The sequence below is a fragment of the Hoplias malabaricus genome, chromosome 6 (assembly GCF_029633855.1).
Source record: "Hoplias malabaricus isolate fHopMal1 chromosome 6, fHopMal1.hap1, whole genome shotgun sequence".
In the NCBI taxonomy this organism is placed as follows: Eukaryota; Metazoa; Chordata; class Actinopteri; order Characiformes; family Erythrinidae; genus Hoplias; species Hoplias malabaricus.
In genome coordinates, this window is record NC_089805.1 from 26,637,464 (window position 1) to 26,656,258 (window position 18,795).

At 37.8% G+C, this 18,795-nt stretch overlaps 1 protein-coding gene and 1 non-coding gene across 5 annotated transcripts in view; one reads left to right on the forward strand and one right to left on the reverse strand.

Annotated features, from left to right (window-relative positions):
- Positions 1–1,634: 1,634 nt before the first annotated feature.
- On the reverse strand, positions 1,635–1,706 carry trnat-cgu (transfer RNA threonine (anticodon CGU)). Its single transcript has one exon. It is a non-coding gene; the product is annotated as a tRNA-Thr (tRNA).
- Positions 1,707–1,750: 44 nt separating this feature from the next.
- axin1 (axin 1) overlaps positions 1,751–18,795 on the forward strand; it is a 49,575-nt gene continuing 32,530 nt past the window's right edge. The window contains exons 1-2 of one of the 4 annotated variants that reach the window (XM_066674171.1): positions 1,751–1,765; positions 7,231–7,407. The gene's annotated coding sequence lies outside the window, so the exon portion shown is untranslated. Of the gene's footprint in view, positions 1,766–7,230; positions 7,408–10,675; positions 10,717–11,291; positions 11,412–12,251; positions 12,364–18,795 lie in introns of those variants that run through there. The other 3 variants (XM_066674172.1, XM_066674169.1, XM_066674170.1) reach the window with 3 other exon arrangements.

Here is an 18,795-nt window from a genome sequence, read left to right on the forward strand (position 1 = left end):
CCGCCTCAGACACTGCTCCACGCGGTGAATGCGAGGCCGTGCGGCCGGTGAGGATCCAGTTTCCCACAGGACACGGGCGAAGCGCTGACCGGGCTGTCGGCCCGGTTTCAGCGCCGTTAGTAAAAAAAAAGCTGGCTGTCGAAGGGGCGGCGGAGACGTTAACAGCGCTCCTCCAGCAGGACGCCTCCTGCGCACGCCTTCTTTTTCTGTTGCTTTAAAAGGGAGCGAAGTTTAAAACGCGTGGAAGTGAATACGGGGCTCGGGCCAGTTCCATTTTCCTAGAAATCATCTCCAAATATAGAAACTAGGAAGAGACGTTCTTAGAAACCTCTAAGACTTGACAGTCGTTTTCCTTCTCTCTCTCTCTCTCTCTCTCTCTCTCTCTCTCTCTCACTTTGTGAACATGTATGATTATAAAGGTGCGTTGGCAGAGCCTTTGGAAAAGTCCAGTGCAGCCGTGGTTATCTTCCCAGCTCCAGATAAAATGATTTATCAAACCGCAGCTCAGCTCAACTCAGCCACGGATATTGCTTGCTGTTTGCTGCCCCCTTTCGTTCAATCTTTGCCGTCGCCTAATGATGATAAATTCACGTTGAACGTTTACAGACTGAATTGAACGAATTAACTTAGTAATTTTATTTCTGGAAATGAGACAAAATGAAAATGTCTTACATCAGTTTTTAGTAACCTAGCTGTTTGAAGCAGAAAGACGGAAGACAGCCAGTCAGATATAGACAATCAGAGAGACAGTCAGACATCAAGATACACAGATAAAGACAGACCTCAGGATAGAGAGACTGACAGACAAGCAGGCAAACAAATCGAAACAGAGACACATACAGGAAGACCTACAGCGCAGCACCAAACTCTGGGCCCTCTGCATGGGACCCCCTCAACCACCAAGCGAGGGTCCCTGTCCTCAGACACTGTATAGGACACACAATTCATCAACCATATTATTTATTTACCCAAAACATTACATTTATATTAGTTAGCAACATTTATTGTAACCTTTAGATGATATTAATATTTAAAGAAAATAAAATCCTCAAGGGCCCTCCCCCAACTTGGTGCCCTGGTCCTCAGTCCTACTTTTCACCCCACTACGACACCCCTGGATAGCACTGGACCACAGTCGTGTCCTCTTTGCTAAATGCCAACGAATCCTCACACCAATGTCCATCGATAGTGACTTCCCGGGAAATAGGATGAGCACGTGTCCACACATTTTGGCCACTTGGATTGATGGCTCCCCAAGAAAAGGCGGGTGCTGCGGTCAAGCAACACAGGCTCTGTTATCTGAAGGGTTTCATTCTGAATGTTGTATCCGTTTCTAACATCTGGATATAAATAAACAACAGACAAATAAAAAACATGTCTTTCTCTGATAAGAGTGATATTATTCATAACAAGGGTCTCATGTTTCTAGGGTAAATCCCATCTCCACCAGAATAAACCCTGATTCCTTATGTTTGACTCTTCGGTGTGAGCTGTGACTTAACCGCGAATTTTCATTGTCCGGGATGTCCAGAGTCTTCTGTCATGGCGCCCAAATCTGTCCAGATCACTCACGCTTTTACAAGTTCAGCGACGAAACGCCGTGATTGTCGTGTTCCAGACAGACAGCGTTAAAAAGGCACGGACGGGGTTCGAACCCGCGATCTTCGGTTTACGAGACCGACGCCTTACCACTTGGCCACCGCGCCTGCGCCGTCATTTGGACTAGAGCCTCTCACAAACAGGACAGGCCTCTCAGGCCGCTCTAGTAGGTGCATTTTTTACCGACTCTCTCTTGGGTATCCACAGTCACGTTAAAACCAAGTTAACCTTATGAAATGTAATAAATATTCTTTGGAATAGAAACGTTAGCACGCCAAGGAAAGTTTAGAAGATGTGAAGCAACAAGAAACCGAGCGCAAGCCTGTTTTCGGACTCGGCGTCGGTTAAGCACCAAACATTTTTGGTTTATTTTATTGTAGATCAAATTAGCGAACAATAGTGAATTCCACACGTAACAGAAAGTCAGCTAGCACTAATTATTTAGCGCATCTTAACTATGCTAGCTAACGTTAACATTAGCCGAAAACTTCTTTAACGGCTATTAGCATTTATAACGCGACGATGTATCGGCACCAGTCAGTCCCAAAGGACCACGGGATTTTAATAAATTAGCATAGGAAATGGTAAAATGATCTGTTCATATAGCTTGTAAATTCATTGTGTCTTTTTTATAAATCACCACAAGGGGAGGCTGTGTTATCATAATGCTTCAGCACTTCTGCGTCTTCTCACACAAAGCTCCTCCACCTATCACTAGCTTATGACAATGTTTATAGCAAGTAAACGAGCAAAGGATATTCTTTTATTTTATTTAAATGTTGACGCCAAGAGGATAATGTTTTAAAGAAATAAGATCCCGCTTCTCTCAGTGTGGGTCGAATCTACCATGTTACAACATTTCCAAGGTAAATTATGTTTGAGTTAAGACCAAACATCTTCTATATGATTTAAATCTGAACTCTGGCGGGTTTTATCATTGTGAGCACATAAAAAAAAAATCCTCCTTTTTGAAAAGTACATCAACCATTGCGTCCTGAAACGTTATACTTATTTATTGGGGGAAAAAACGTACTATTTATTTATTTTTTACAAAGGATTTGCACACTACACTCTTTGTCCATGCAATCGCCTCCACTTACCATATATTTGCAATTTGTAGTTGTGCAGTTACAGACTGCAGTCCATATTCACTATATAGTGCACTATTTTGGGGTTCCACCATTTTGCAGAAATGAAAACATAGTGCACAATTTAAAATGCATTCAAACAATCCACCATGCACCGAAATATGTAGTGTATAACCCATGTTCCTGACAGAGCATACTCATAATACACTGCAATGTTTGGAAGAAACCTCCATTAACTAGTGCCTGCAATCTTTCACTGATCAATTTGGCTTTCCACAAAGTGCTCGGGTGTGTTTATGGGAAGGTTTGCCCATTCTTCGAGAGGCACATTTGTGAGGTCTGGAAACAAGGCCTGGCTCACAGTTTCTGCAGTAATGGCGCTTTTCCACTGCATGGAACCTATACGACTGTACTCAACTCGGCACAGCTCTTTTGCTTTTCCACTGGACAAATCTGCTCCTTGGTCCCTGGAACCGGGTACGTTTTCAGTCACAGTTCACCCCAGGATAGGTACTAAATGGTGACGTGTAAACCCTGCAGAGCACTGATTGGCTTATAATTTTACCTCGAGGTGTTTTGAAGAGGTTTATATTGTCCTTGGGCTGATGGCAAACGAAAACTTCCAGTGAAAGCCGAACTTGCAATAAGTAAAACTGATCTCTGAGAACTGGGGCGCGCAACTGTGTTCAGTCAAAAAAACAAAAACAACACGTTAATACACGATGAGTAAACAGCGTCTAACTTTATCTGAGCCATTGTTGTGGTTTTCAAAGCCAGTGATTTGCAGGGTTTCGCGACATCACCCACTCTTTTTTGCCGGGGAGCATTGTCAGTGGAAAAGTGACACGCTGTAAATGTGCCGAGGTGAGCTGTGTAGAGTCTGACCCATGCTGTGGAAAAGCACCATAATTCATTCCAAAAATGTTCTATCTGGTTGAGGTCTGGACTCTGTGTAGACCTGTCAAATTCTCCTACACCAAACTCGCTCATCCATGTCTTTATGGATCTTGCTTTGTGCACTGGTGTGCAGTCTTGTAGGAACTGGAAGGAGAGATCCCCAAACTGTTCCCACAAAGTTGGGAGCATGAAATTATCCAAAATCTCTTGGTATGCTGAAGCATTAAGAGTTCATTTTACTGGAACTAAGGGTCTGAACTTAGCTATTGAAAAACAACCCCACACCACAATCCCCCTCCACCAAACTTTACACTTGGTGCAATGCAGTTAGACAAGTACCGTTCCCTTGGCAACCGCCAAACCCAGAATAGTCTATCGGACTGCAAGGCAGAGAAGCGTGATTCATAAATCTAGACGACATGCCATTGCTTTAAAGTCCCGTGGCGCATTGCATTGCGCTTGTTGATGTAAGACTTGGATGCAGCTGCTCGGCTATAGAAACCCATTTCATGAAGCTCTCTACACGCTGTTCTTGAGCTAATCTGAAGGCCACAAAATGTTTGGAGGTCTGTAGCAATGAACTCTGCAGAAAGTTGGTGACCTCTGTGCACTATGCGCCTCAGCATCCATTGACCATGCTTTGTCATTTTACAAGGCCTACGACTTTGTGGCTGAGTAGTTGTCATTCCCAATCTCTTCTACTTTGTTAAAATACCACTGACAGTTGACAGTGAAATGTTTAGTAGCAAGGAAATTTCATGACTGGGCTTGTTTCACAGGTGGCATCCTGTCACAGTACCATGCTGGAATTCACTGAGCTCTTGAGAGTGACCTATTCTTTCACAAATGTTTGTAGAATCAGTCTGCATGCCATGTAAGTGATCAGAACACCTGAATTCAATGATTTGGATGAGTGAGTGAACACATTTGGCAATATAGTGTATCTAACGTTGTGGTCTGTTAGTGTTTGTTGCACTAAGTGGATCAGCCACAGACTGCTGAGTTTTTAAAAACTTCCACTCTCTGTCCACTCTGTTAGACACACCTACATTGTTAGTCCACCTTGTAGATGTCAAATCATAGACATAAGCTCATCTATTGCTGTACAGTTTATGTTTGTCCACTATTAGTCCTTCATAAGTAATCACCAGAAAACAATAACCAACAATATTATTGTCTCAGTCAATAATAATAATATATAATTATATATATATATATATATATATATATATATATATATATATATATATATATATATATATATATATATATATATATAATAGTCTCAGTCCAGCAGTGACACCGGGGGTTAAACTTCACCAGCACTTCTGTGTCTGATCCAATCATACCAGCACAACACACTAACACACTGATACACTGAATGATACAGCACCCAAATAACACCTGCTCTTTTGGGGTTCTGGCCATTTAAGAGCAGGGTGAAAAGGGGCTAAGAGTAAACAGAGCAACAGATGGACAACAATGTGTAATTGTAGAAATATAGAGTGTACTTTTATCGTAAATACACTGTAAAAAATGTCTGTGAATTTTACGGTGGAAAACTGTAAAACCATGACATTAAATGACTGTAAACTCTAAAAAGGTTGAAAACAGTTTCTGTAACAGTGAAATACCGTAAATACTTTTATCAGCCAAAATACAATTTTTTACATCTCTTTACTGTAAAATATACATTATTTCACTGTTAAACACACAAACCATTAGGGACGGTACAAGTGTCCAAGGACTGGGAGGAGCTGAGACTCATTAGGGAGCTCCCAGCATGCTTTGCTTCTCCATATTTTCTGTGATTTTGAGAGTTTCTTTGTTTTTTTCTGTCTTTGATACATACTGATTTTGGGTTGCATTGGTGTGATCACTGTGTGTGTTTGTGTTTCTGTGCATATTATGTCGAGATGTGTGTTGGTCAGGAAAGTTCACCATCAGCCTGTGTTCCGCGTGTGGCACCCAGATACCGAACATTTCTTTAGTCCTTTCAGCAATATCTTCTTTTAAGGGCTGAATACAGGATGCAGTTTGGCTATATCTAAATATGACTATATCTCAGTCTCCTTTCTCTAATTTCTCACACAATTTACATGTTAATTTTATAGCACAACAATGTTTCTTTGTTATTTTTATGTAAATACCATGTTTTTACAGTGTATATCTGTTTTTTTAACAGAAATGTACTGTAAACAAAACAGTTCTTAAATGTAAAATTTATGTTTGCCAAAAACGTGACCATATATTTCACGGTGAAATTCTGGCAACCACAGCTGCCAGTATTTTACCGTAAATTTTACGGGTTTGTTTTTTACAGTGTAGAGCTGATAAAATGGACAATCAATGTGACTTTATTTTGGCCAGTCAGTGTATGTGGAGCAGAGGGATACACATATATTTGCAACAATGCAGCTGGAAGTGAAGACAAGTTTACTACAACAGAATTCACCATGACATGACTTTTTTCCAGGGTAATATTTTCAAAGAATGTACCAAAATCTATCCTATAATGACACATAAATAGTATTTTATGCTAAAATTCCTAAGCTGGAGTTATGTATATGAAAGTAGTTTGAGTGAAATTCCATTGATTTGTTTTTGCAAAGTGGTTGAGACATTAATTTATTCAAAGCAGGTAGATATGAAACAGTTCATTGTAGAGAAACAACTGACTGGTGATAGGAACCAGAGGTCATGATATCGTTTTGATTTCGAGTCAAAGCAAGTAGTGAGCCTGTACCTACTGTGAGGTTTATTGTTGATAATGGTTAAAAAGCCTCTAAATGTACTCATCTGCCCAGAATGGGTTGAAAAATTGGCCAAAACCTTATCTTAAATCGATCATAAAACAATGCTAATATATAAGGATATTTGCAATATATTTCAAATATCTGGTTCTTTTACTAATCATTGTATATACTATACTCTGTATTTTCATCTAGAACAGTGTAGTTCATGTAGAAATGTCTATCAGACCACCCAATACTACTTTGGGTAATCTCACTGATTTATTTATGCAATTTTGTGTTTACCTAGACATCTTGAAATATTTGCACACTAAGAGCAGTACGCTAACAACAGTACAATTTAAACCATGATTAAAAACACTGCAATAATCAATGACAAAAATTCTTAACACATATGCTAATATTTGGACAAATAATTAGTATAATATACTGCTATACATTTAAAAAATTAACTAAATAATAGTAACAAAATTATGGTAATCTCAAGGAAAAAAGCTACAATCCTTTTTTCTGAAATTATCAAAGAGCCTCTGAATGTTTCTGTCAGGCATGAATTTCAAAGTAAATCTGTGTTTTTTATTTATTTATTTATGGATTTGTAATTCTGTTCAAAGCCTGGTCTTATATATATTTTGTCCACTATTTTGAAATTGATTTGTTTTCTTTCCAGAGGGTACAATCATAAATTTACTTGCTTCTTTATCTAAAGGAATTATGAATGTGTGCATTATTCCTGCTATGTGATGTTGACTGTAGCTTATGTGTTTTGAGCATGAGTTCAAGATTTGAAAAAAAAAATGTTTCAAGTAGCACAGATGGTATGGTCAGATGCACTGCTTATATCTCAGTGTCCTTTAATCTCCCCTTGTTCTGTGTGTGTTCTTTTATGGCAGGCCCAGGCTTCAGTCTTACAGCCTGAAGGGAGGAATAAACAAGCACCTCTGGGAGAGTGGGAGACAGCTAGAGGTGGGAGGGGAAGCCGCAGCATAAAGATGGGGAGAGGAGCTCTGCTTTGGAGGAGAAACCCAAGATCTATGCTTTTTAGTATCTCCGAATTGCAGAACTGGAATGTAAGTGAGGTATGATTTTGGAGACGGCAGACCTTTTGGTAAATTATTTTTTTTTCAATTCTGAGACTGTGATAAACTTCACCAGAACCACATATCTGAGAGTGCGTACACAGTTCCTATGAATATATTCAAGCAAATAGTGAGAGGGAAAGGACAGAAAACTGACTCTTGGGCTGCAAACTACGTTGAAATAGTGAATTGATATTCATAGTTCTTTCGTTTGAATTGCTCACTGGGTTAGTTCATGATACAATATGCATGAGTTCAGGCAAGCTCTACCTTCAGCAGAACTGCTGAAAGAAGTGTCTGCCTTGTGGCTGTTCATTTGATAATACACCCCAGGGTTATTTCAAAGGCTTTTATAAATGAATACAGCTCATTACCATCAGGGATGAGCACAGAGGAAGCTGCAGATTCTGTGACTGTTACGTTAACTTTTCCTACGTGCTTCCCCATTATAAGCACCTTTATTGTTCTTTTCATATTGTTATTTTCAATGTCTGTCAATGCTATATAATATATGTACAATGTTTTTTGAGGAGAATTAAAAACAGAGGTAACAGGTTTAAAAAAGCCTACAAATGAAATACAGATGGAGGATTCTGCTTTCAGGATCATCTATTATTAGACATATTTTCATAGGAATAATGTTGTCAATCATTAGGTATGTATAAGTTGGGATAGAATTACTTTTGTGAAACATATCTATTGAATACATTTTCTTATGGACTGACTGTGTCTAAGTGTAACAGCTTGGGCAGATTGTGAAAGAAGCTCTCCCAAGTTCAGTCTTCGTGCCTATCAAAGCCAATCGAACACCACTTGCTTGCCTACATCTATCCAACCATCATAGTGCATAGACTAGGATTTGAGCTGTTGGATTTGTAATGTTATGCAAGATTGATTTAGCACACTGAGCCTCTTCGCTCTTCATTGATTTGAAATCAATGCCCCAGCACATCCTTAGAACCATTCACGGGCATGGCCTACCTCTTAACAAAACATTTTATTCATATGCTGCTCGGCTTTCTCGTCTCCTTGTTGTGTTCTACTGAGAATATAAAGCTACTGAACATGTGTTTTAGAAAAATGTGTGCTGTGTGTATTGCATTTAAAGGAACATTGTGTTGTTCATGATATTTGGTGTAAAATATTGTGTAGGTCGTCTTCAGTAATTTATGAAAGGAACTGATCAGTAATATGAGACTTAATGATAGTCAGTGTCTTTAAAAGGAACAGTTCATTACAGTACATACAGTAGCTTGATGATAGATCTAAAAAGGTGAAAAAAAAGCTGAGACCAGCCTTTTGTGAAGAACTCTTTTTTGTGACACAGAAGCTAATCTATTCATCTCAGGTTTCCCTTTGTGTTTAAAATAGTAATATGGCTAAACATTAACAAGAATGAGATGTTTGTAATAAGGTATTTTCTTAATATTAACTGGAAAATGGATATTTGTTTACGGACACACCCATGTCCCCTCAGGATAATTTATGCTTTTTTTTTCACTTTTAAGACACACCTCTGGTGTCATTTCACATTGCGGTCTTCAAATTTGATAACTCTGGTAGCTGTCATCCTACTGGGTTGGTACATTTTGCTATTCATTAATTGTTCCCAGCATCCAAGATCTAAAGTTTCCATCTGCAGCAGTAGCAGGGAGAATCATCTGAATCATCAGAGCAAAAACTTTGTTACATATTTGGTAGTTTACCCCATCTAAATGATGAATAGAATGAATATTTTCATTCTGAAACCTTATTTAATTAATTTATTACAAATTATAGAAAAATCAGGGCTTTTTTTGGTAGTTTTTGTAGTTATTTGGCAAATGGCAGAGCTACAAAGCACAGAGTGTGTACTTTGATAATATTTCTTTGTAATATTTGTATTTATTGTATTTATTGTTTGTATTCATTAGTCTTTATTTTAGCTTTGACCTAAACAGGTATGCAGCATCTGTTGCTGAGCTTTGTGTTTGATTGTAGAGCACTTAATGGAAGATACTATTAAAAATCACACTGATTTGGCTTTTTATTCATGCTGCATTTGCTTGCATCTATACAGCAGTGTTATTTGTTTTTTGGATGAAAATGAATCATGGAATAGTTAGGGAATCTCCTATGCGGAACATTGAAAAATAAATTTCACCCAGTAATGTTGTCTGGTGTTTATAACAGCTTATCAGTGTTATTATAGTGAGATAAATATGGTATATCTCTGACACTCATAGTCATATGAGGAAGTTTGGTCATTTGAAATAAAGGTTTCCTTGAAGTAATATTTCCTTCTTAATGTAAATTGAAACGATATATTCCACATTTTTTACTCTCGTGAAACACAGAAAATATTTCAGATAATCATAAAAAAGGTTTATTTGCTGGATACATAGTACAGATCTTCTAATAAAGCTATATAATAAAAAAGGAACTGTGAAGTTTTTAACCCTGGCTGAATATTTATTTAATTGAAGAGTGGGGGGAGTTCTTTTTATTGTTCAGTTATATGAATAATGGTCTTCTAACTGATGCCTTATGTGAGTGTTGAGGACCCCGTTTTGTAATAATGTGACATTAGATATTGATTAGATATTATGCTAATAAATTAACATTTATTAGCATATATATATATCTATGAACAGGGAAAGTTGTCAGATCATTGGATCATAGTTTGCGATAACTATATCAATTACATTAAAATTGATTTCAAGTGCATACAGAAAACAATTCTTGGTTACAAACTGTTCAATCGAAACAATGACTCAGAAATGTAGAAAAATAGTAGATGATCAATTCAGCTGGGTTTGTGTAAGATGTTAACTTTTTACCATCCAAGTTTTTCTTTGTTCACATATATAATCTGTATTTTACTATGTAACTTTTCATTTCCCTACTAAAGAATGCCCCCCCCCTCCCCTTAAAACCCCAAGAACCTAACAGATGAGTCCATACTCTGGTGTGCTGTGGGACCGCTGAGACTACAGGCCAGCTGCTATTTTATCCCGTGACTTTCTTTTTTCAGTAGTCACTCTGCTGTTTTTGTACGTGCGGTGTGCGGGATCTCCACTGCCTCCACACAAGCGCTCCATTGGCAGCGACGCAGTCCTAAATGCAGCAGGACGAGAGGGTCCTGCGAACAAGACAAAGTGTGTATGGCGAATTTGCTTTAAGTGCGGCGGTGTCTACGCAAATGCAAGTGGCAGGCAACACCAAGGATGTTTTGAATGGAAAATCAGGCATTGTGGGAAGAGTTTGCTTCATCTGACCCTAGCCGCTACCAGACAAGCAAGTGTGAAATCTGTATGAAAGGTAAGCAGCTGATAACGTTACCCAACAAAGGCAATATCATCTTTCCCCCTCTCCACATTTCTCTTTCCACCATTCTCATCTGTCTCCACCGATCTTCTTACTGCGCTTTCTCTTTTTATACGCTGCTCAATTTTGCTTTTCCATTTTGTTGGTTATTTTCTTTTTCTTTTTAATTGAAATACATCCCAACATCAACTAACATGAAATCTGGCTTTCGGTACAGTGTTATGAAAAGGACTGGTGTTCTTTCCCAGTGTGCTTTCCCGTATTTTTTTTTATCCCGCTCAGGATGGACTGCACTGGGCAGTGCTCAGCTGTCCTTTCATTTTCAAAGCTTGTTTGATTTTTGTAATCATCACCCCCCAAGTCTCATCTCGCACTGTGATCTGATCCAGCTCTATGCCTAATGTTTACCTAGCAATTAGGAGCAAATCACTTGTGCCTGTGGGGTCTGTTGCCATAGTTACAATAGGGTTTTGAGGTCTATCATCTGGTCCTTGCGTCCACCAATCAGCTTGCAGAGCTGGAGCTGCAACATAAAGTAAAGATGCACATCTTTCAGCAACACAGTAGTAAGGAAAAGAAACAGAACCATGAGTATTAGAAAGTACTCCAGGGTGGCAAGTAGACGACTGCGCCCAGTCATGGCGGACCACAGAAATCACAGCGGAGGAGAAACCCAGCAGGAGAGGCAGGTGAGAGCATCATCCATTTTGAGACTTAGCATAGACTACTCCATGAGACAAGACAGAGACTGGGTTAACAAGATTAGCATTAAGCGCCAACAATAAAAATGGGGGAAAGGTTGATAAATTTGGTATGGTTGAATAGACAGTGACCATGGGAAAGAATGGACGCGGGATGAAAGAATGAGCGTGGCTGTACTTTACGAAAATATTGTCAAAGGCTACTCAGATCAATTTCTTTTTTTTTTTTTTTTCCAAAACCGCGATCAAAGAACTCCAACTGGGCTCTTGTTCAGTTTTGATACATTTTTCTCCCTAATTTGCGAGTGCATGCACCCACCAAGGAAACTTAATTTGATCGGTCAGACTATGTCTAGGTTCGCGTCTTTTGTGTTCGTCTATGTTCGTGTCTGCATGTGTATAAAATTGGCCTAGATTAATCATAGCACTCTAAATCTCATTACTTGGAACATCTAAGAGAACGCCATCTTCAAACGCTGTCTTTGAAAGGGGGGCTCTAAATTCGGGCCTTTGCCAGATCAAAGGCCTCAGATCTGGGATGAATTTTTGTTTTCAGCGGATATGTTTGGGAGAGAGTGGAGCATGCTCGGAGAATAAGCGACATGGCAAAGCGTAGCAGCCGGAGCGCTATGTTCACGCTGCCCCCATTCGAGCAGCCCAGGAGCCTGTCGATACTGCGATATGATGCCAGTAAGACAAGAAGAACCCCCCCAAAACCATCTGAGAGTGTGGGGGGCAAGTGTTGAAAGCACTAGAAGAGAAGAGACGATGAAGGGGAGAGGACCACCACCAGCTGAACCCAGGCAAGATTAAAGATGGCGGCTGGGCATGCCGCAGACTGCGTAACACAGGACCAAATCTGTTGCAAGACAATTGGAATGAAGCTATACTTCACAATAACAAAAAGTGCCAGACACTGAGGTGACCCCACAAGAAGATGGTAGGTGTTCAGTTTGTGCAGTATTTTACCACAAAGCATAATGGAGGCAGTTTTTCCTTCCTCTAAACTATGTTGTTTCTGTGGTGTATATCGCCCCTCCCACATTTTCTGTTATTTATGGCTTACATTTTTGTCTCATTGTGCAGCCTTGCATCCGTTATGGCTGTCTTGCTCTTAAAGCTGTGCATCAATTGTTTCGACTGCTCGGACAATGGTACCAGCTCAAATTGGAAATAATGACAAGCTTTGGTGTTTTTCTCTTTATGCATTTGTCCAATTTAGCATAGTGTTTACAATATCCAGTCTTCCAGCGATAGATATACGACTAGCTACATTGCTACATCAAAATCGCTGACATTCTATGTACTTACAATAAACAAAATTGAACAAAAAATGCTTTTTATCCATGCTTTTCTTTTTCGTGCATATGGTAACATTAATCATTAGTTTCAGTATTAGATAAACTCCAGGCGGTAAATCATTTAATCCTCTGTGCCTAATCCACTTCTAGGATTGTTAGGCACGATATATTCAGCTATGACAAAAGCTATCAGCAGGACTCCAGAATACATTTTGACAGGCTTTGGATACCTCCTCCTCTCCCCAGACTCTCAAACACTTAAAAGAGCAGCTTATCAATACACCAAAGGCACCCTCTCTTTATGATGTCCCAATCATTCAGAATAGCTCAACAATTCTTGACCAAGCTTGCCTTTTCTCTCACTTTCAAAGCGCTCCCCGAACTGTCATTTCATGTTTTTGCTATTCTTATCTGTTTTTCCTTCTTCACCTCAAAATCTGAAATTTCCTCATTGTTCTCAGCCTGTATTTTCTTCCCTTTTTTGCAGCAGAACAGTTGATGGGATCTTTAATTGACTTGGAATTGTTTGAAGGAATCTAATTAACTTTTTTTTTTTATCAAAAGAACTGCGCTCAGTTTTAACATCTAAATGGGCTTTTGTCAACTGATCAGGCCCCTCAAAAGATAAGCTTATTTCAAGCACAGCCTACATAGAGGCCTAAATCAGCACTGGCAGCTGTAACAAAAACCAACACAGAAGAATTCTGAGGGAAGAGAGTGTTTTTCACCCGTCAAGAGGACTTTTATCATGATATCAGAAGAAGTATTTTACTTATTTTACTTGCTTTTTTTCAGATTTTACTCTACTTTTAATCTGTAGTTGATGTAGTTTATTGATGTTTTTTTTTTTTTAAATTAACAAGCTCAAAAAATTAGAACATTGCACAAATAGACATTATACATTGTTTATCATGAATGAATAAGAATATTTTAAAGATTATTCAGTCATTTTTGTAAAATACAGCATTTTACAAGAAAATTTTTTCATAGGTGTAAATGTATTAATGAACCCTTGCAGCGAAGAACCATATATCAACTGTTTCCGTTTTTTAGAAGCACTGCTTGCTTGTCCAGTCTTAAGATTAACAGTTTTCAGCGTGTGCATTACTTTAACTAAAAAAAAAAACAAGCCTAATAATAAGACATTGTTGATTGACTGTTTTATTTTAAATAGAGCTCTCCCTTAGACTCTTAAGAGATGTTAGCAAAAAATCCACATATATGTTTCTTCATTGCAAGGGTTTAAATGAACAACTGTGCATATACCAGACAAAAATCCCCATCAGCTTTCTGAACTCATTTTTAATTAATCAGAATTATAAAATGACCATGCTCATTTTGTTATTCTTATCTGACCCACCTGTGGCTGAAACTGCTTTTAAATGAATGCTTGTACAGTTTGAGCGAATCCAGCTGACTGATGGGGAGCTCTCCCTGAGCCACTGTGATTAGGGGCCAAAAGAACACCTGCAGGCTCCACTCCTTTTCTTCAGAATCTCATTCAAGGAACATGGCTGTCATCGCCTTTTTTATTGAAAGCTTGAGCTGCATATTAGTCTGTCACAGCTCCTGAAATGGTTTAGCCCAAGCCACAGCACACAAGAATCAGTGACATGCGGCTGAGAGATTGGAATGTCCTTTGTCTTCTTTCTTTTCTTTACAGTCGACAGTCCTATATGCCTCTTTAGCTAGCCTTACAGCTTAAGTGTCCATGAAATTATTGCACACTGATGAATTTGATGAGACGTTTATAATGAAATTAAAACCTGGCAGACAAAGACAAGGTACAAAATGTCTAACTATGGAAAAAAATCAGAGGCCAATCTGAAGACAGGCTTGAGTTTTAAAGATATATTGTTATATTTTCTAGTAATTTGCTGCTGTTTTTAAATTAATTTGTTAATTCATCTATTTATTTATTTGTATTGGTCATTTTTGTCCACTATAATAATCCTTTTTTAAACAAATTAGAAGCTAGAAAGATTTTATATTGATATTTACTGTAATTAATAAAATGTTTGGCAACTGTAATTTAATAATTTTGATCAGTGACAATGAGAAATTTGCTGTTCTTTGAGAAACCCCTCTCATTTGAGCTCGAGAGGGTACATTAATTCAGTCCGTCAGATGTTTGTCCTCTGTGGTTTCACTGCAGGGGTCTCTGTGGCTGCATTCTTATCTGCCCCTGCTCTTGGTACAGGCAAAACTGAGGCAGTGGGCTTGTCACAGACAAAAGAAGACTTCGGTGGTCTGTGTAAGGCCAGCTTATCATACTAACCATATGTGCAGCAGAAGAGAGGAGCATGAAAGAGTACATTTTAAAAATCAGTGGATTCAGAAATATACATGGAGGCAGCTCCAGCCAAAATCAGTGAATGTCTTCATTGGCATTATATCCAGATGACTAGTTCAATGGTCTATTCTTAAACCTGCCACATTTACTCTGAGAGTTTAGCATGTTTACATCTTAATTCTTAAAAAAATATTCACAGCTCCAAACTAAATCCAGCTGTGGCAATTTAGGCTGCATATGGTGAGGTATTTTTTAGGGGACAATGACAGCCTGTTGTACTTCAGTGTCAGAGTCTCTAAAACGTTTTCCTTAGGTGTATAGCTGAGCTTCCTGATGGAGCTTCATGGGTTGTAGGTATTGATATTTTCAGCAATAGAGCACAATTACTTAAATATATTTATATTTATAAATATAACAGTAAGTAGATCTGTAATTAAAATGTAAACACTGTAACCATCCCTTTTATTATTATTATTTGTAAACTACATTCTCAGAAACTGTGCTGTTACTTTTTGCTGTCACTATGGTGCTGCCCTCAAGGACACTATATTCTATAACAATTGTAGGTTTTAAAATTGTGTTGATTTCATACACCCTGTTCCATCTCCAGGACTCATATTATGTTCTTTTATTTTAGACAGTTCTATAATGAAAGTTTACAAAGATTGACCTCTCCTGGAGAGGGGAAGATGATGTCCTGGGGAAGAGGGGAACAAAGCTGGACTTTAAAGCCAATGTTGTACCTTTTAAAAGTACATTTACACTCTTTGTACCATCAGTGACCATACAGTACTTTTTTTCTGAGAGTGTATTTGAGCATGGGTGTCACATGCTGAATTTTAGTGAAGGTAAAGGTTTATATTTGTATCACTTGTTCATATACATGCTGTACAAATGTACATCTATGAATATTGATATCCGTGTATCAATATACTCTGTTTCTAAACATATTTCAACCCAAGTCTACACTTCATATATTGTTGTATAGATATTTTACTTAAATAAAATTACAAAAATTTCAAAATAACTTCAACAAACTAAATTATACCACCATTATTTTCAGTATTTAGTGTATACATCCCTTGTATACATTACACATTTATTGTTAGAGGAGATTTACCTTGTGGAACTGTCTCTGACTCACATACTCGGGCACTTGTAGGAACAGCGCCACAAGGAGATGCTATTCAGTGCTTCGAATCAATGACAATACATTCCCTTTTTTGAGAGACTTCCACACAATTTCCTCACAAAAAAAAAAAAGAAATCTGTAGTGATGTTCAGCACTATATATATATATATATATGTATATATATATATATATATATATATTTTTTAAGTTGTATATATTTGGCTTAGTTTTATTTACCTTTGTGTAGGTAGATTTTCTTGAATGAAGATGGTTCCTGAGTTTTGAGTAGTAGTCTACTGCACTGAATTCTAGTGGAATTATATCTCTTTTATATGCATAAATAAAAGTTAACAATAATTATTACTTCTTATATTTAACCATTTTTGATATACAAGGTTTTCTTCAGAACACAGCGTTATGTGTATGGCCTTCCACATTCGTGTGGGTTAGGGCCCAGGACCCCCAAGAAAGTGGAGAAAATGCAGATAGAAAATGTAGATCTCTAGGCACCCCCAAACCTCAATTAATAAAACTTTAGACCACATTTAACAAATAAAATTATAAAACAATACACTGAAAGGCAATTTCAGCAGCTGATTCATTCCAAGAATCATATCACTAGAAACAATACACCATGCATTTTAGAGATGCAAAAATGTGTGAGAAATGTGAAATACACCAACATATTTTATTACACTTTTATAGTTTTTTTCATTTATGCAGGTTCTCTGCAGGTTTCTGCATTATGCTACAAAAGTCCAAATAAATACCTTATAATTATTGGTAGAAACCTCATAAATAATCAAATATGTTAAAGTTCTTATAATCTTTTATGCACAATTTGTTTCCATTCACCCATTGCCAACATTTATTTTAAACTGAAATTCAGAGAGATAATTTAATAAGTAATTAGTGACCTATTGAAAACTACTCAAAGTGTCTACTAAAAATATTATATTTTTAAAATCACGTTTTGTGACAGTAAGCTTATTAACTAAACTGATTTTTGTGACAGTAGATACTTAGGTCTTTTGTAAAACAAACCCAGATGTGCAGTGTCATAGCATGTCTGAGGTAATGATAACAATTGAGAGTAGACAATACAAAGCAAAATCAAAGCCAGAATATAATAATAGCTTTATCTTTGATTGTATTGAAACTACACATCTAGAATCTATTGATTTTAGACTCATGTTGATTTTTACATACAATCTTCTCAGTGCATAGAAATATTTTGTCATTTTGCTAAGACCCATGAAGCTCTAAAATGTTTGAAAAAATGTTTCTGAATGACTGCCTTCTTCAAAATATTTAACCACCATAAAGCATTCAGAAGGTGATTATTAGAGTTTATTAGTGATTAATGAAAATAATTGCTTTTGTACAACTAGGAACTTCTAAAGAAAGAACTTGATAAAACTGTATTTAATAAACAGCAGTCAGCCATATGCCCATCCTGCTAATATGGGTAAATGCTGTATAAATGTAAATTTGACCATCAAAATAAAATAACAATGTATAAAATTACAAAATATATAAATGGGTATGTCTATCAGGTTTGGTTTATTGCTATAACAAAAATGTAAAATGTGCAAAATTATCAAAGCAAATTGCCAATGCGTTATGACTAATCAAGCCTTAATTTCGGACATGAAATTTTATTTTTCTGTCTGATTTGCTGTCTGTTTTTACACTCCTTTTTCAGTTTTGCCCTCTTGAACAGTGGTTTTCATAAGCACCATGCACCATACATCACATGATGATGTTCTTGTAATGTATTTAATTACATTGTAAATGAGGGGGTGACATCATCTCTGATTATATTTATGAGCCTGCTATCATGCTATGCCTCACGTATCACTGCACTTCTGCACTGCATTTATGGAACAGTCTGTCCTTGAAAGTGAAAATTACTCCTGCTGATAAAGATAAGCCATAGTACCATAGCTAACTAGTCGTTCAGATTCCAAAGCCTTTGGAATGTATACTTACAGTATGTGTGAGATGATGTCGTATTCCAAACATGTCTTACAAGTTTATTCACCTTGTCTATATATATATATATATATCCATCATAAAAAATCAGACAAAGGCACAGCTATTATTGTGGTATATTACCTTCCCGTGTAATTACAATTTTTAATTATTTGGAAAAATTTTGGCAAATGGGACAGCAGGTAGTGTTGCAGTCACACAGCTCCAGGGACCTAGAGGCTGTGGGTTCCAGTGCCGCTTCGGGTGACTGTCTGTGAGGAGTTGGTGTGTTCTCCCCATGTCCGCATGGGTTTCCTCCGGGTGCTCCGGTTTCCTCCCACGTATTGGAGTCCAAAAACACACGTTGGTAGATGGATTCGCGACTCAAAAGTGTCCTTAGGTGTGAGTGTGTGAGTGAATGTGTGTGTGTGTGTGTGTGTGTCACCCTGTGAAGGATTGGCTCCCCCGCCTAAGTGTGTTCCTGCCTTGCGCCGAGTGGTTCCGGGTAGGCTACGGACCCACCGCGACCATGAATTTGATAAGCAGTTACAGACAATGAATAAATGAATGAAGTCATGCCTATGACACAGTGGTGTCCTGCATTGACTGACTATATCATGCATCTTTTAATGGCTGACCTTGGTCCAGGACATGGATTCCAGTGACAATTCG